Source organism: Phyllobates terribilis, unplaced genomic scaffold, assembly GCF_046119375.1.
Source record: "Phyllobates terribilis strain yellow unplaced genomic scaffold, ASM4611937v1 Scaffold_11__3_contigs__length_659146591, whole genome shotgun sequence".
NCBI lineage: Eukaryota > Metazoa > Chordata > Amphibia > Anura > Dendrobatidae > Phyllobates > Phyllobates terribilis.
The window spans coordinates 151,409,922-151,425,496 of record NW_027362771.1 but is presented as its reverse complement, the minus strand read 5'-3'; the positions used below and the strand labels follow the sequence as shown (position 1 = coordinate 151,425,496).

Below are 15,575 nucleotides of genomic sequence, written 5' to 3'. Positions count from 1 at the left end.
ACTGCGCGATAAACGACCGCTGAACGGGTAACGTGCGAGCCGGTCGGAAATGGTTTAATAACCTGTTTATACACAATAAGGGCTCTTTCACAAGTCCGTGTTTCCAGTACGTGTGGTGACAGTTTCCACACGTACTGGAGACATTGACCCATTGAAATCTATAGGTCTGCGCACGTCAGTGTGTTTCCACCGACCGTGTGTCCATGTGATCCACACGCTGACATGTCAGTTTTTTTGCGGATGCACATCCCGCAAAAGTGTCTCACGCTGAACACACACGGATGTCATCAGTGTGTCATCATTGTGACACGTACCAGCTCCTGGGGATCAGTGTACAGTTAGCGCAGTTTCCAAGCGCCGGGTGCTGAACGCTGCCCTTATCATGGTTACCTGCTAAGCAACAGCAGGGACAATTATGAGGGTAGTCATAGGCGGATTATAATGAGGGCAATCCGGGCGACCGCCCGGGGCCCCGAGCCTCCGGAGGGCCCGCGGCTCCGGGCGGGGTATCTAATGCCGGATTGCCCTCATTATATGTGCGGGCCGCCGCGGCACATACCGGTAGCAGTGGCGGGAGGGGGGGCCCCGTAAAGCTCCCCCAGCAGCGGCCGCCGCTACTTCTTCATCGGCCGGGCCAGCACTGCAGCAGTTAACTTCCCTGTACTGGCCCGGCCGCGTCACTGCTAGGAGACACGGCCCTGTGACGTCACGCAGTGCGCACCCGGCCTGCACTGCTGCACCGAAGAGCCTGAGGACTGGAGCCGAGCCGGGGGATGGTGTGTGTGTGTGTATGTGTGTGTGTGTGTGTGTGTGTGTGTGTGTATGTATGTATGTATGTATGTATGTATGTATGTATGTATGTATGTGTGTGTGTGTGTGTGTGTGTGTGTGTGTGGGCAGATGTCATTGTGTGATGTCTGTGTGTGGGCAGATGTCATTGTGTGATGTCTGTTTGTGTGATGTCTGTGTGTGTGTGTGTAGGCAGATGTCATTGTGTGATGTCTGTTTGTGTGTGTGTGTGTGTGTGTGGGCAGATGTCATTGTGTGATGTCTGTTTGTGTGTGTGTGGGCAGATGTCATTGTGTGATGTCTGTTTGTATGTGTGTGGGGGGGCAGATATCATTGTGTGATGTCTGTTTGTGTGTGTGTGGGCAGATATGATTGTGTGATGTCTGTTTATATGTATTTTTGTGTTTCAAATGTGTTTATGCGTGTATGTTTATGTCTGTATATGTTTGTGTGTGTGCGTGACTGCGTGCGGCCACCTGCTGAGTATAGTTGGCGCCGTGCGGCCTCCTGCTGTATCTGGGGGGGGCGCCGTGCGGCCCCCCGCTGTGTATAGATGGCTACGTGCGGCCCCCCGCTGTGTATAGATGGCTACGTGCGGCCCCCCGCTGTGTATAGATGGCTACGTGCGGCCCCCCTCTGTGTATAGATGGCGCCGTGCGGCCCCCCGCCGTGTATTGATGGCGCCGTGCGGCCCCCTGCTGTGTAGAGATGGCACCGTGCAGCTCCCCGCTGTGTATAGATGGCTACGTGCGGCCTCCCGCTGAGTATAGATGGCACTGTGCGGCCTCCTGCTGTCTCTGGGGGGGCGCCGTGTGGCCTCCCGCTGTGTATAGATGGCTACGTGCGGCCTCCCACTGAGTATAGATGGCGCTGTGCGGCCTCCTGCTGTCTCTGGGGGGGGCGCCGTGCGGCCTCCCGCTGTGTATAGATGGCTACGTGCGGCCTCCCGCTGAGTATAGATGGCGCTGTGCGGCCTCCTGCTGTCTCTGGGGGGGGGCGCCATGCGGCCTCCCGCTGTGTATAGATGGCTACGTGCGGCCTCCCGCTGAGTATAGATGGCGCTGTGCGGCCTCCTGCTGTCTCTGGGGGGGGCGCTGTGCGGCATCTATACTCAGCAGAAGACCGCACGTAGCCATCTATACACGTATACTCAACAGGAGGCCGCACGTAGCCATCTATACGGTGCCATCTATACACAGCGGGAGGCCGCACGTAGCCATCTATACACAGCGGGAGGCCGCACGGCGCCATCTATACACAGCGGGAGGCCGCACGGCGCCATCTATACACAGCGGGAGGCCGCACGGCGCCATCTATACACAGCGGGAGGCCGCACGGCGCCATCTATACACAGCGGGAGGCCGCACGGCGCCATCTATACACAGCGGGAGGCCGCACGGCGCCATCTATACACAGCGGGAGGCCACACGTAGCCATCTATACACAGCGGGAGGCCGCACGGCGCCATCTATACACAGCGGGAGGCCACACGGCGCCATCTATACACCGCGGGAGTCTCAGTGCTTTGCAAGAGCAGTCAATAAAATCTGCTTGACTAATTCTGAGCACCATAAAGTCTGGTTCGCTTCTAACCTGCTGTCTTCATTTTCAGCTTGCTGAATTCTAACTCATTTACTGTCATTCGAGACAATGCCTTTGCTGGTCTCTTTCACCTTGAATACCTGTAAGTGCTCCACTTAATGTCATATTTTAGATTCTGTTCTTCTTCATCTTTTGGCATGTGCAATTGTATGAGCAAGTATTCATATGAATTTATGACCTATTTAAACCTTCGAGGACCTTAAATTTTATTCAATCAAATTTTTGTCCAGTTTAAAGCTATGGGACATATATGTGCCTTGGTCCTCAAAGGGTTTTTAAAGGGGCTGTAAACATAAATACGAAAAAAATAATTCAATTAGTGCTTTTTGTGTTCATTTAATTTTTATTTGAAGTCCATTTTTTTTTATATACCTTGAAATTAAGCCCTACCCCATGGAATGAAGCCCTACCTACACGACATCTGAGAGCTACATGGATCCCGCTTGTGAGGTGCCTGTCCGTCACTACTATTCAGTTTTAGGGTCCACTCACTAAGCCATATATTCTCTCATGCAAGAGAATAAGGCCAATTATGCTAATGACACTCGGCTCAAACTCTGTCAGAGCTTCAACTGAGTGTGATCCGATTCTCTCGCAGCACAGATATGGAGAAGATGGAGAACTTACTTTCTCCATCTTCTCCATAGTCTCTGTGAGTGTTCATCAGACTGCACTTGGATGACATCCGAGTGCAGTCTAATGTTTTACGTGCACCCATAGACTTGTATGGGTGCACATGGTCCGAATATCGAATGAGATTATTTTCTTATGCCGATAATCGCAGATCTGCACTGTCCCATAGTATAACATAGGGCCGAGTCCTATCCGATAAAACATCACATAGCATTCGGCCGTGTTATACGACAGTGTGAGCGAGCCCTTAGAGTCAAGGAATATTTACATGCAGATTATGATATTACTCTCCCAGTGTATATTTTTTTAGGCGAGTTCATAGTAAATGCTTTGCCTTTTTGACATGTGATCAACTAAAGAACAAGAAAGATTTAGGACCTCCCCTATAGAGAAACGGAAAATAGTTTGGAGGACTTGCATGTCCTTTTTTATTTATTATGAAAAAATCATAAAAGATCCCATTTTTTAACCATGCTGTGACTTTCTGCTGAGGGAGAGGAAGAGAGCTGCCCTATTCAGAGTCTGTAATAAGACCTGCTGACAAAAGTGTTGAAGATACAGTCTAATGTGAATTAACAATGAAAAAAAGTTAATTTCACAAATGGCTTGTATTTTTTTTAATACAAACTTTTTTGTGTTTACAGCTCCTTTAAAGGGAATCTGTCATCAGGTTTTTGCCACCTAATCTGAGAGCAGCATAATGTAGGGTTAGAGGCACTGATTCCAGTAATGTGTCACTTACTGGGCTGCTTAGTGTTGTTTTGATAAAATCATTGATTTGTCAGAAGGTAATTATCACTAGATGACTAGTAAGTTCTGTAGGACCCCACCCCCATCACTGATCAGTAGATTTCTGTGTACACTGAGCATGGGCAGAAAGCTGCCAATCAGTGGTGTGGGTGGGGCTATACAGAGCGCAGCATTCAGAGAGCTGCTAGATCTGCAGCAGATGAAACGGTGATTTTCTCAAAATGACAACAAGCAGCTGAAAAAGTGACACATCGCTGGAATCAGGGTATCTGCCCCAATATTGTGCTGCTCTCAGATGAGGCAGCACAATTAATATTCTGCCAAATTAATTTCCCATGAACTATCACATGATCTATCACAGGGGATCATGTGACATGTCATGTGATAATTCAGGTGTGGGGGGGGGGGGGCCCGCGCCTTCTAAACTGCCCGGGGCCCTTGCTACTCTTAATCCACCCCTGAGGGTAGTAGTGTCTTCTCCCGCAGTGTCCCTGTGTAAAAATAAAATAATAAAATCCATATACTCACCTAAGTGTCCCCCGCTGTAATCCATGTGACCAATCAGCAGAGGAGTCGGGGAGAATGAGCCACTGCAGGAGAGGCCCCAGAGCTGCGCTCAGTGAGTGACAGGACACCGCTCCTGAGCTCAACGCAGCTCCGGGCCCCGCTCCAGCTCATTCTCCCCGGCTCCTCGGCATCAGCAGTCAGAGCATTACAGTGGGGGACACCTAGGACAGGTGACTATATGGATTTTATTATTTTAATCTTATTTTTACACAGGGACACTGCGGGAGCAGACTACTACTACCCTCATAATTGTCCCTGCTGGTCCTGTTCGCAGCACCGGCAGGAACCATGATGAGGTCAGCGTTCAGCACCCGGCGCTTGGGAACAACGCTAACTGTAGTGCTGATTCCCAGGCGCCGGTACATGTGACCCTGATGCGGCACATGGGCGGCACACAGCTGACAACATGTGTGACACACACAGACACTCAGGACATGGGTATCTCCAGTACTGTTTTTTCCGGTGCCGGAAATATACGGACATGTGAAACCGGCCTTAGTGCCAGTGTCATTGCTCAGTTCACACAGTATGATGTACTAAGGACTGGTCTTTTGTGCAGCACAAAAGATCATTTCACCTGATGAACGAGCAGTTTACACATTCATCAGGATGATCAGCAGACTACACGACTAACGTGAATGAGCATTCATAGGTACACTCATTCACAATAATCATTCAGTGTATATATTCACCTTAATTTTTCCATTCATAGTCTGCTCCATAAATCTGACCAAACTAGCACAAAATGCGATTTTTTTTAATGGAGACCTGAGGTGCATGTGGCAAACCCACCATGTGTACTGGCAGGTAGACTAACACTGGTCTGTGTGGGGTCCATTGCACACACAGACAGCACCCAGACCGGAAATACGCTTGTCTGAACTTTGTAATATTTTTTTGCCCTCTAAGGCTGTGTGCCCACGTAGCGTTTTTCAAGCGTTTATGCTGCGGAATTTCCGCAGCGGAAACGCTAGGTAATCAGCACCCCATGGTCCCCAAGGGGATTCCGCATGTTCTATGCACATGCTGCGGATTTTTCCGCAGCGTTAATGCTGCGTACAAAAATCCGCAGCATGTCATTTAATTTTGCGGAAGCGCAGCGGAACTCCCGCCATTGACTTGCATTGAGACGCACAGAAACCGCGACTGTACATTTTTACAAGCGGCTTCTATGCGTCTCTATGTGCGGATGGTACCCAGTTCTGGAGGAGAGGAGACTCTCATCCAGACCTGGGTACCATTGTACCTGTAAAAAAAGAATAAAATAACAAATAAATTTTATACTTACCTGTCCGGCGTCTTCTCTCTGAATGCCAGCAGCGCTGAAGGACCTTCGGTGACGTCACAGTCATGTGACCGCAGGCCCTTCACCGCTCTGTCTCGCGATATGCCGGCAACCGGGAACCAGCCAGGAAGCAGCGCTGCAGCCACGCCGGGGCCTCGGGGGTGAGTATAGCTTTATTTGTTTTAATTTTTACGGTTCACACTGTATAAATCCATGCTGTTTGCATGGATTTATACAGTGTGACCTAGTTGTCAAGCACTTTCCAAGTGATGCTATCGCCTGGAAAGCGCTTGTCAATCTGCATGCGGAAACGCATGTATTCCGCATCTATTCTGCAGGAAAAACGCATGCACAATCTGCATGTGTTTTTTTCTGCCAGGGAGATGCAGAAATGCTGCAGAAATTTTCTGCTTCATTTCTGCATCGTGGGCACATAGCCTTAATGGCAAGCAGATCGGTGGAGGGCCAAGTCCTGAGAGCCCCACTGATCATTCAGAAAACCCCTGTGAAGTGTGCAGTTCAGGAGGCAGGCGTGCACAGCTTCTGCATTAGCGGGCACACAGAGCGGAGTATGGATGCAATAGAAAGCATACACTACAAAGCCTATGCTTCAGATTGAATCACTTCTGTGTGTGCGTGCCTGTCTCCTGAGCTGCGCACTTCACAGGGGTTTGTCTGAGTGATAGACAAACTAAGGTCACGACCCCACTATCAGTACTTGGTCAGTATTCGGTCAGTACTTTACATCAGTATTTGTAAGCCAAAACGTGGTGAGGAACAATCAGAGAAAAGCTTTTTTTTTTTTTTTTTTTTAAGCTTTTTTCACTGTTTTCAGAACATTAACAATAAGAACATGGAAGAGTCCAGGAGCCATTTGGTGAGCTGCATATCCTGCTACATGTTCACAGACTTGCCAGTGGAAAAGCCAAACTTCACATGCCAGAAATGCAAGCTTGTGTCCCTGTTGGAGGAAAAGTTGCGAAATCTAGAAGAGAGGTTAACTACCTTGAAAATCATTAAGGAAGGTGAAGAGTTCTTAGACAGAGCAGAATTATCTCTTCATGATTCAGAAAGAGAAGAAATTCGAACTGCACCTGACGAAACAGAGGAATGGAAGCATGTGACCCAGAGAAGCAGGAGGATCGAGAGGCAGTCAGCACCCATACTGCTCAGGAACCAGTACCAGGCTCTCACGCAGGAGAACCATGAAGAAATACAGCAAAATAAGACTTTGCCAGCAATGAATAACCTTGTAAGCCCTCAGAATCCTCCTGGATGGAGAAAGAAGAATGTTGTGAAGAAAAAACGGAGAGTGGTGGTCATACAGGATTCCCTGTTAAGAGGAACAGAGGCCGCTATCTGCAGACCAGACATAACCTCAAGAGAAATGTGCTGTCTTCCAGGAGCAAAAATTAAAGATGTGTCTGACAGGATATCAAGACTTTTCAGACCTACAGATCACTACCCATTCCTGCTAATACATGTGGGGACAAATGACACCGCAAGAAAGGACCTGGAAACCATCTGCAGTGACTTTGAAGACTTAGGCAAGAAAGTGAAAGAATTGGGAGCGCAGGTGGTCTTCTCATCCATCCTCCCAGTGGATGGCCATGGAACAATGAGGTGGAATAAGATTCTACAGGTGAACAACTGGCTACGTCGATGGTGCCGTCAACATGGATTTGGATTTCTGGATCACGGAATGAATTACCTATACGATGGACTACTTGCTAGAGATGGGGTGTACCTTACGAAGACTGGAAAACATGTATTTGGAAGTCGCCTTGCTACACTCATCAGAAGAGCTTTAAACTAGAACAATGTGGGAAGGGAAGCAAAAGGCCAGAAAAAGCCATACAGCTGACAAATACTATTGAGATCTCTGCTACTGGAAGCGGAAAAGAAGAACAAAGACAAAACAATTTAAATAATAAAAATATGGGAGGAAGAGAAAACAAACACAAACTAAAATGTTTTTATACAAATGCACAAAGCATGGGAAACAAACAAGGAGAATTGGAACTACTAATGCAGGAAAAGGAATATGATGTCATTGGAATCACTGAAACTTGGTGGGACGATACACATGATTGGAATAAAAGGCTAAAAGGATACAACTTATTTGCAAGAAACAGACTTGATAAACGAGGAGGAGGTGTTGCATTGTATGTTAGAAAAGCGTATATCTGCACAGAGATTGAAGCTTCAGAGACTGGTAGTTCTGTGGAAACTGTTTGGGTAAGAATTCAAGGAGAGAACAATGGAAAGGACACCATTATAGGCATTTACTACAGGCCACCTGGGCAAGCTGAAGATATGGATGAACTCTTTATGTATCAAATGACCAAGTTCTCCAAAAAATATGACGTAGTGGTCATGGGAGATTTCAACTATCCAGACATTTGTTGGGAATCTCTCTCGAGTAAAACTAACAGGTCAAGCAAATTCTTATCCTCTCTTGCTGACAACTTTATCTTCCAAAAGGTAGGGGAGAAAACAAGGGGATCTGCTACTTTGGATCTAATCCTTATAAACAGGGAGGAAATGGTTGAGGAGGTAAAGGTGGCTGGGACCCTAGGAGGCAGCGATCATGCTATTATAGAATTTTGGATAACTAGAGGAGGAAGACATGTGAAGACTCAAACTTCAAGGTTAGATTTTAGAAAGGCAGATTTTAAGAGACTCAGAAAGAGAATAGGAGGGATCCAATGGCTGGATGTCCTTAAGGACAAAAATGTCCAGGATGGATGGGAAATTTTTAAAAATTAGATTCTCAAAGCACAATCGTTAACAATCCCGAAAAGTAGGAAGAATGGGAAGCATTTAAGGAAACCAGGATGGATGAACACAGAACTTAAACACATGCTAAAAAGAAAGAAAGAAATGTTTATTAAATGGAAAGAGGGAGGCATATCTAAAGAAGATTATAATGCAGTCTGCAGATCCTGTAGGGCACGTATCAGGTTAGCTAAAGCTGACAATGAATTAAGGCTTGCAAGAGATGTCAAAAGCAATAAAAAAGGATTTTGGGGGTATGTCAAAAGTAAAAGAAAAGTCAAAGATGCTATAGGATTTTTACAGGATGAAAAATGGAGAAATGGTAAGAGAGGATGTTGAGAAGGCCGAACTTTTTAATTCCTATTTTGCATCTGTTTTCTCTCAGAAAGAAAATGTAACATCAACTGATCTTCACTGTCCTTTTAAAGGAATAGAAGAATCCAAGTTATCTGTAAACAGAAAGATTGTGAGGGAATATTTAGCTAACATAAATGAGTTCAAGTCTCCAGGTCCAGATGAATTACACCCCAGAGTACTGAAGGAGATCGTAGAAGAAATTTTAGAACCACTCTCCATAATCTTTGAAAATTCTTGGAGAACAGGAGAAGTCCCAGAAGACTGGAGAAGAGCAAATGTTGTTCCTATCTTCAAAAAGGGGAAGAAGGTGGACCCAGGGAACTATAGGCCGGTGAGTCTGACTTCTATACCAGGAAAGATCTTTGAACAAATTATTAAACAACATGTATGCAAGTACATGGATAAGAATGAAGTGATTAACCAGAGTCAGCATGGGTTTGTAACTAACAAGTCATGTCAGACTAACTTAATTTCCTTCTATGACAGAATCACTGACTGGGTGGATCAGGGAAATGCTGTAGATATAGTATAACTGTTATGTTCTGCTACCAGAGCTAAGGAAAGAGAGGAGATCTGTCCCTACGATAGAACTCAGCTTAATCCCTACGATGTAACAGGGAACCTGATCCTGCGATCAGACCTGCTAAAGTCCTAAGCTAGTCTGTACGGAGACCTATAGATGTGGGGAAGGAATCCCTACAAGTACTAAGGACTGGGAGGAAAATGGGACACCTCCTAACAGAAATAGTAGCAGACAGACGAACAAACAAAATATATAGAACATAGAGGTCCGTAGACCAAGCAAACTAACAGAGTTAGATACAGGGCACAGGCTAGCTAGAAAGTAGTTAAACAATGAAGTCCAGCAAAGCCAGAAGGGCGGAGCAGGATTAAATAGGCCAACAAGGTCATGTGACCAGCAAAGGAAAAAAAACTAAGAACAAGGTTCTAACAGTACCCCCCCTTCTAAGAGGATCCTCCGGATCCCCTAGGACCAGGCTTATCAGGAAATCTCCTGTGAAATGCTCTGATAAGTCTGGACGCGGAAACATCATCCGACCTCACCCAAGAGTTATCCTCGGGTCCGAAACCTTTCCAGGCCACAAGATACTGCAAACTACCTCTATACTGTCTAGAGTTAAGGATGCGAGAAATTTCATATTCCCCGTCCTCCACCACCGGAGGAACAGAGGCAGAGGCGTCACAATCCGATACAACAGCTTTTTTCAACAGAGAGACATGAAATACCGGATTAATTCTCCAGGAGGTAGGAACCTCTAACCTAACAGCAGATTGGTTGACAACCTGAAGCACCTTAAAGGGCCCTACAAACTTGGGACCCAATTTCTTAGAAGGAATCCTCAACCGCAGATTCCTAGAGGACAACCAAACCATGTCACCAACAGCGAACAAAACCTCCTGTCGTTTCCTATCAAAGTAGTCTTTAGATTTTCTGTTGGCCTCCTGAAGATTACCACGCACATCCGTCCAAACTCTCTCCAAATCACCGGAAAAATTCTCCTCCTCAGGCACGGCAGATCCCAACTTGGAGAACGACCCAAACGACGGATGTCTCCCAGAACAACAAAAAAAAGGCGAACAACCAGCAGAAGAAGATGTATGATTGTTCAGAGCAAATTCAGCAAGTGGCAGAAACTCAGACCACCCCTCTTGATTGTCTGCCACAAAACAACGCAAGAACTGCTCAACATCCTGGTTTTTCCTTTCTGTCTGGCCATTAGATTCAGGATGATATCCGGACGAGAACGACAAATGAACTCCCAACCTGTCACAAAAGGCACGCCAAAAACGAGCCACGAACTGAGGACCTCTATCAGAAACAATGTCAGTAGGAACGCCATGAAGTCTGACAATTTCCTTGACAAAGGCCTTAGCGAGAGTTTTAGCGCAGGGCAGTTTGACGAAGGGAACCAAGTGACACATCTTGCTAAAACGGTCCACGACCACCCAGATGACAGTAAAACCCTCAGAGGGGGGAAGGTCAGTTATAAAGTCCATAGCCAAATGTGTCCAAGGAGCACTGGGAACCTCCAAAGGACAAAGCAACCCCGCAGCAGGAGTATGTGAGGACTTAGATCTAGCACAAATAGTACATTGGCGCACCCACTTAATGACTTCCTTCTGCCATCCAGGCCACCAAAAACTGCAACCCACCAGTCTCTTGGTCTCAGAGATTCCGGGATGACCTGCCAACCGAGATTCGTGACACTCAACAAACAAATCTCTCCTAAAGGTCCCAGGCACAAACAACCTCCCATGAGGAGTGTTAGATGGGGCATTCTCCTGTGCTTTAAGAATCTCATCTTCCAAAACGGAGTCCAAAGCAGCTATCACAACACCTTCTTGTAAAATGTTCTCCTCTTTCTCAGCACCGACTATGGGAGAAAAACTGCGAGACAAGGCATCCGCCTTAACATTCTTAGTACCAGGGATGTAAGTAACGGAGAAATTAAACCGCGAGAAAAACAGTGCCCACCTAGCCTGACGGGCATTCGGGCGCTTGGCAGCATCAAGATATATCAGATTTTTATGATCCGTAAGAACCTGAACGGGAAATTCCGCACCTTCCAAGAAGTGGCGCCAGTGTTCAAATGCGAGTTTAATAGCCAATAATTCCCGATTACCAATATCGTAATTCAGTTCAGTCTCCGAAAATTTTTTTGAAAAAAAGGCACAGGGATGTAATCCATCCCCGTTATCCTGAGACAATACTGCGCCAACCCCCACAGAGGAAGCATCAACCTCAACCAAAAACGGTTTAGTCACATCAGGCTGCATAAGGATGGGAGCAGAGGTGAACCTCTCCTTGAGATACACAAAAGCTTCAATGGCCTCAGAAGACCACTGAACCGCATCAGCACCTTTCCTGGTGAGATCGGTCAGAGGTTTGACAATACTAGAAAATTTTTTTATGAATTTTCTGTAATAATTGGCGAAACCCAAAAACCTCTGTATCGATTTCAAACCAATAGGCCTAGGCCATTCCTGTACAGCTTGAACTTTAACCGGGTCCATCTCAAAACCTTCGCTGGAGATAATGTAGCCCAAAAAACTAATTCTCTGTACAGCGAACTCACATTTCTCCAGCTTAGCAAAAAGCGAATTGTCCATTAACAACTGTAATACCTCACGTACGCTCCGCCAATGAGACTCCAGATCTGGCGAATAAATCAAAATGTCATCCAAATACACAACCACATTTTTGCCGATCAAAGGTCTAAGGATGTCATTAATAAGATTCTGAAAAAATGCAGGAGCATTAGTAAGACCAAAAGGCATAACCAGATTCTCAAAATGACCCACAGGAGTGTTAAAAGCAGTCTTCCATTCGTCACCCTCCTTCATGCGCAACAGATTGTATGCCCCCTTAAGGTCAATTTTAGAGAACCACTTGGCCCCCATTAACTGGTTAAACAGATCAGGAATCAATGGCAGTGGGTAAGGATTGCGTACAGTAATTTTGTTAATCTCACGAAAATCCAGACAAGGACGTAAACCGCCGTCCTTTTTTTTTACAAAAAAAAATCCAACCGCCACAGGAGACTTAGAGGGCCTAATGTGACCGGCGGCCAAACTTGTCTGTATGTATTCCTCCAAAGCCTTCCTCTCAGGAATAGTAAGGTTAAATAAACGACTTTTAGGAAGAGTCGCTCCAGGGACAAATTCAATAGAACAATCATAGTCTCTATGGGGAGGCAAAACCTGCGATTCCTTCTCAGAAAAAAACTCTCCAAAAATCCTGAATAGGAACAGGCAATTCTCCCCTATCCAAAGCTGCAATACGCCCGTTACAACACTTGTCATAACATTTATGGCTCCAGGATTTAATTTCACTGGTAGACCAATCCAGTACAGGATTGTGAAATTTTAACCAGGGCAATCCCAATATTACTGGAGAAGGCAAGTTATTCAACACTACCAAATCCAATTTCTCATGGTGAACACCATTAATAGTGAGAGGAAATTCACAGACCTTGAGAGTAATATTCTTCAAAGGGGAACCATCCACAGAGACCACAGCAATGGGGGATGATAAAGGTTCGGGTTTTAAATTGAGTCTTTCCAAGAATCCCCCATCAATTACATTCAGAGTAGACCCACAATCAACAAACACCCGAAATTCCATTAATTTTTCCTGAGCAATCGTGGAAGCAGCTAAAAATACACCCTTGGAATTTAAACAGGCAATACGGGCATGACTGACCATTTTTTTTTCTTTCTTGATACGAAGCTCACAGTCTTTAATCAAATGACCAGATTTTACGCAATAGAAACACAAGCCTTCAGAAAATCTGCGATCTTTTTCTTGAGAGCGAGGTGCCATCGCTCCAATCTCCATCGATTCACCACTGTTAGTACACACATTCTCATAACCAGAAACTGACATAGCAGAGGATTTGCTCTCATTAACCCTTGCACGCAGTCTCCTATCCACCCGTATAGCTAATTGCATAGCCTGTTGCAAATCTTCAGGTGTAGGATAAGCAATTAGCAGGTCTTTAACCCTTTCACTGAGCCCAGCAAGAAATAGACTTTTCAGAGCAGAATCGTTCCACCCTGTTTGAGTAGACCATCGACGGAAATGAGTACAATATTTTTCCACATTACCTGATCCCTGTCTCAAACGTCTTAACTCAGTCTCAGCTGATGCGAAACGGTCAGGATCATCATATAATAGTCCCAAAGCAGAAAAAAAACTATCCACTGATCTGAAGCATGTATCACTAGGTTGCAAAGAAAAGGCCCACTCCTGAGGCTCTTTGCGCAAAAGTGACATTATAAACCCTATGCACTGGGAATCATCCCCAGAGGACTTGGGTCTCAAACGAAAATACAATAAGCAAGCATTTTTAAATGAAAAAAATTCTCGGTGTTCACCAAAAAATAAATCCGGCAAACGTACCTTAGGCTCCAAGAAATGTGCTCCAGGACAGTTACTCACGTGCTGACGGAGCTCAGTCACCTCCAAAGAGAGTCCCTGCAGGTGTTTAGCCAAATCCAGAACCGACACCATGATGGAACAGAAAAAAAAATCTTTCCTTAGAGCATTTGCTGGGCTGGACTTACTGTTATGTTCTGCTACCAGAGCTAAGGAAAGAGAGGAGATCTGTCCCTACGATAGAACTCAGCTTAATCCCTATGATGTAACAGGGAACCTGATCCTGCGATCAGACCTGCTAAAGTCCTAAGCTAGTCTGTACGGAGACCTATAGATGTGGGGAAGGAATCCCTACAAGTACTAAGGACTGGGAGGAAAATGGGACACCTCCTAACAGAAATAGTAGCAGACAAACGAACAAACAAAATATATAGAACATAGAGGTCCGTAGACCAAGCAAACTAACAGAGTTAGATACAGGGCACAGGCTAGCTAGAAAGTAGTTAAACAATGAAGTCCAGCAAAGCCAGAAGGGCGGAGCAGGATTAAATAGGCCAACAAGGTCATGTGACCAGCAAAGGAAAAAAAACTAAGAACAAGGTTCTAACAATATCTTGACTTCAGCAAAGCATTTGACAAAGTATCTCACACCATCCTTATTGAAAAAATGACCAAGTATGCAATGGACCAGGCAACTGTTAGGTGGATTCATAACTGGCTTAGTGATCGGACTCAAAGGGTGGTTGTAAATGGCTTCACATCCAGCTGGATGAATGTCTCAAGTGGGGTACCACAGGGCTCCGTCCTGGGACCTGTATTGTTCAACATCTTTATCAATGATTTAGATGAAGGAATTGAGGGTAAACTGATTAAATTTGCTGATGACACAAAGCTAGGAGGGATAGCTAATACTAGAGAAGAGAGAGAGAGGATTCAAAAAGACCTAAATAAACTGGAGCAGTGGGCAGCAACCAACAGAATGGTTTTTAACAGGGAAAAATGCAAAGTACTACATCTGGGCAATAAAAATGAAAAAAGCATATACAGAATGGGAGGAATAGAGCTAAGCAACAGTACATGTGAAAAAGACTTAGGTATACTAATAGATCATAGACTGAACATGAGTCAACAGTGTGATGCAGCAGCAAAAAAGGCAAATACAATTCTGGGATGTATTAACAGAAGCATACAGTCTAGATCACGTGAAGTCATTATCGGTCTTTACTCCTCTTTGGTCAGACCTCATCTGGAATACTGTGTACAGTTTTGGGCACCACATTTTAAAAAAGACATAGACAAACTGGAGCAAGTTCAGAGAAGAGCGACCAGAATGGTGACTGGTCTGCAAACCATGTCCTATGAGGAACGGTTGCAGGATTTGGGAATGTTTAGCTTGCAAAAAAGAAGACTGAGAGGAGACTTAATAGCGGTCTACAAATATGTCAAGGGCTGTCACATTGTAGAAGGATCATCTTTATTCTCATTTGCACAAGGAAAGACTAGAAGCAATGGGATGAAACTAAATGGGAGGAGACACAGATTAGATATTAGAAAAAACTTTTTGACAGTTAGGGTGATTAATGAGTGGAACAGGCTGCCACGAGAGGTGGTGAGTTCCCCTTCAATGGACGTCTTCAAACAGAGGCTGGACAGACATCTGTCTGAGATGATCTAGAGAATCCTGCTTTGAGCAGGGGGTTGGACCAGATGACCGAGGAGGTCCCTTCCAACTCTACCATTCTATGATTCTATGAAAAGGTATAATAGAAACAAGTGCATCAATTCTGCATTTATCACCCACTCCTGGATTTGGCTCCCACTCCTGATAAAAAATACTGACCAAATACCGACTAAATACTGATAGTGGGGCTATGGCCTAATCCTGAATATATAGTGGAGTATATGTGATTTATC

The 15,575-nt window shown here is 45.4% G+C and overlaps 1 protein-coding gene across 1 annotated transcript in view; it reads right to left on the bottom strand.

The window, feature by feature from the left end:
* LOC141165040 (uncharacterized) overlaps positions 1 to 15,575 on the bottom strand; it is a 101,744-nt gene that overhangs the window by 13,117 nt on the left and 73,052 nt on the right. The window lies entirely within an intron of this gene.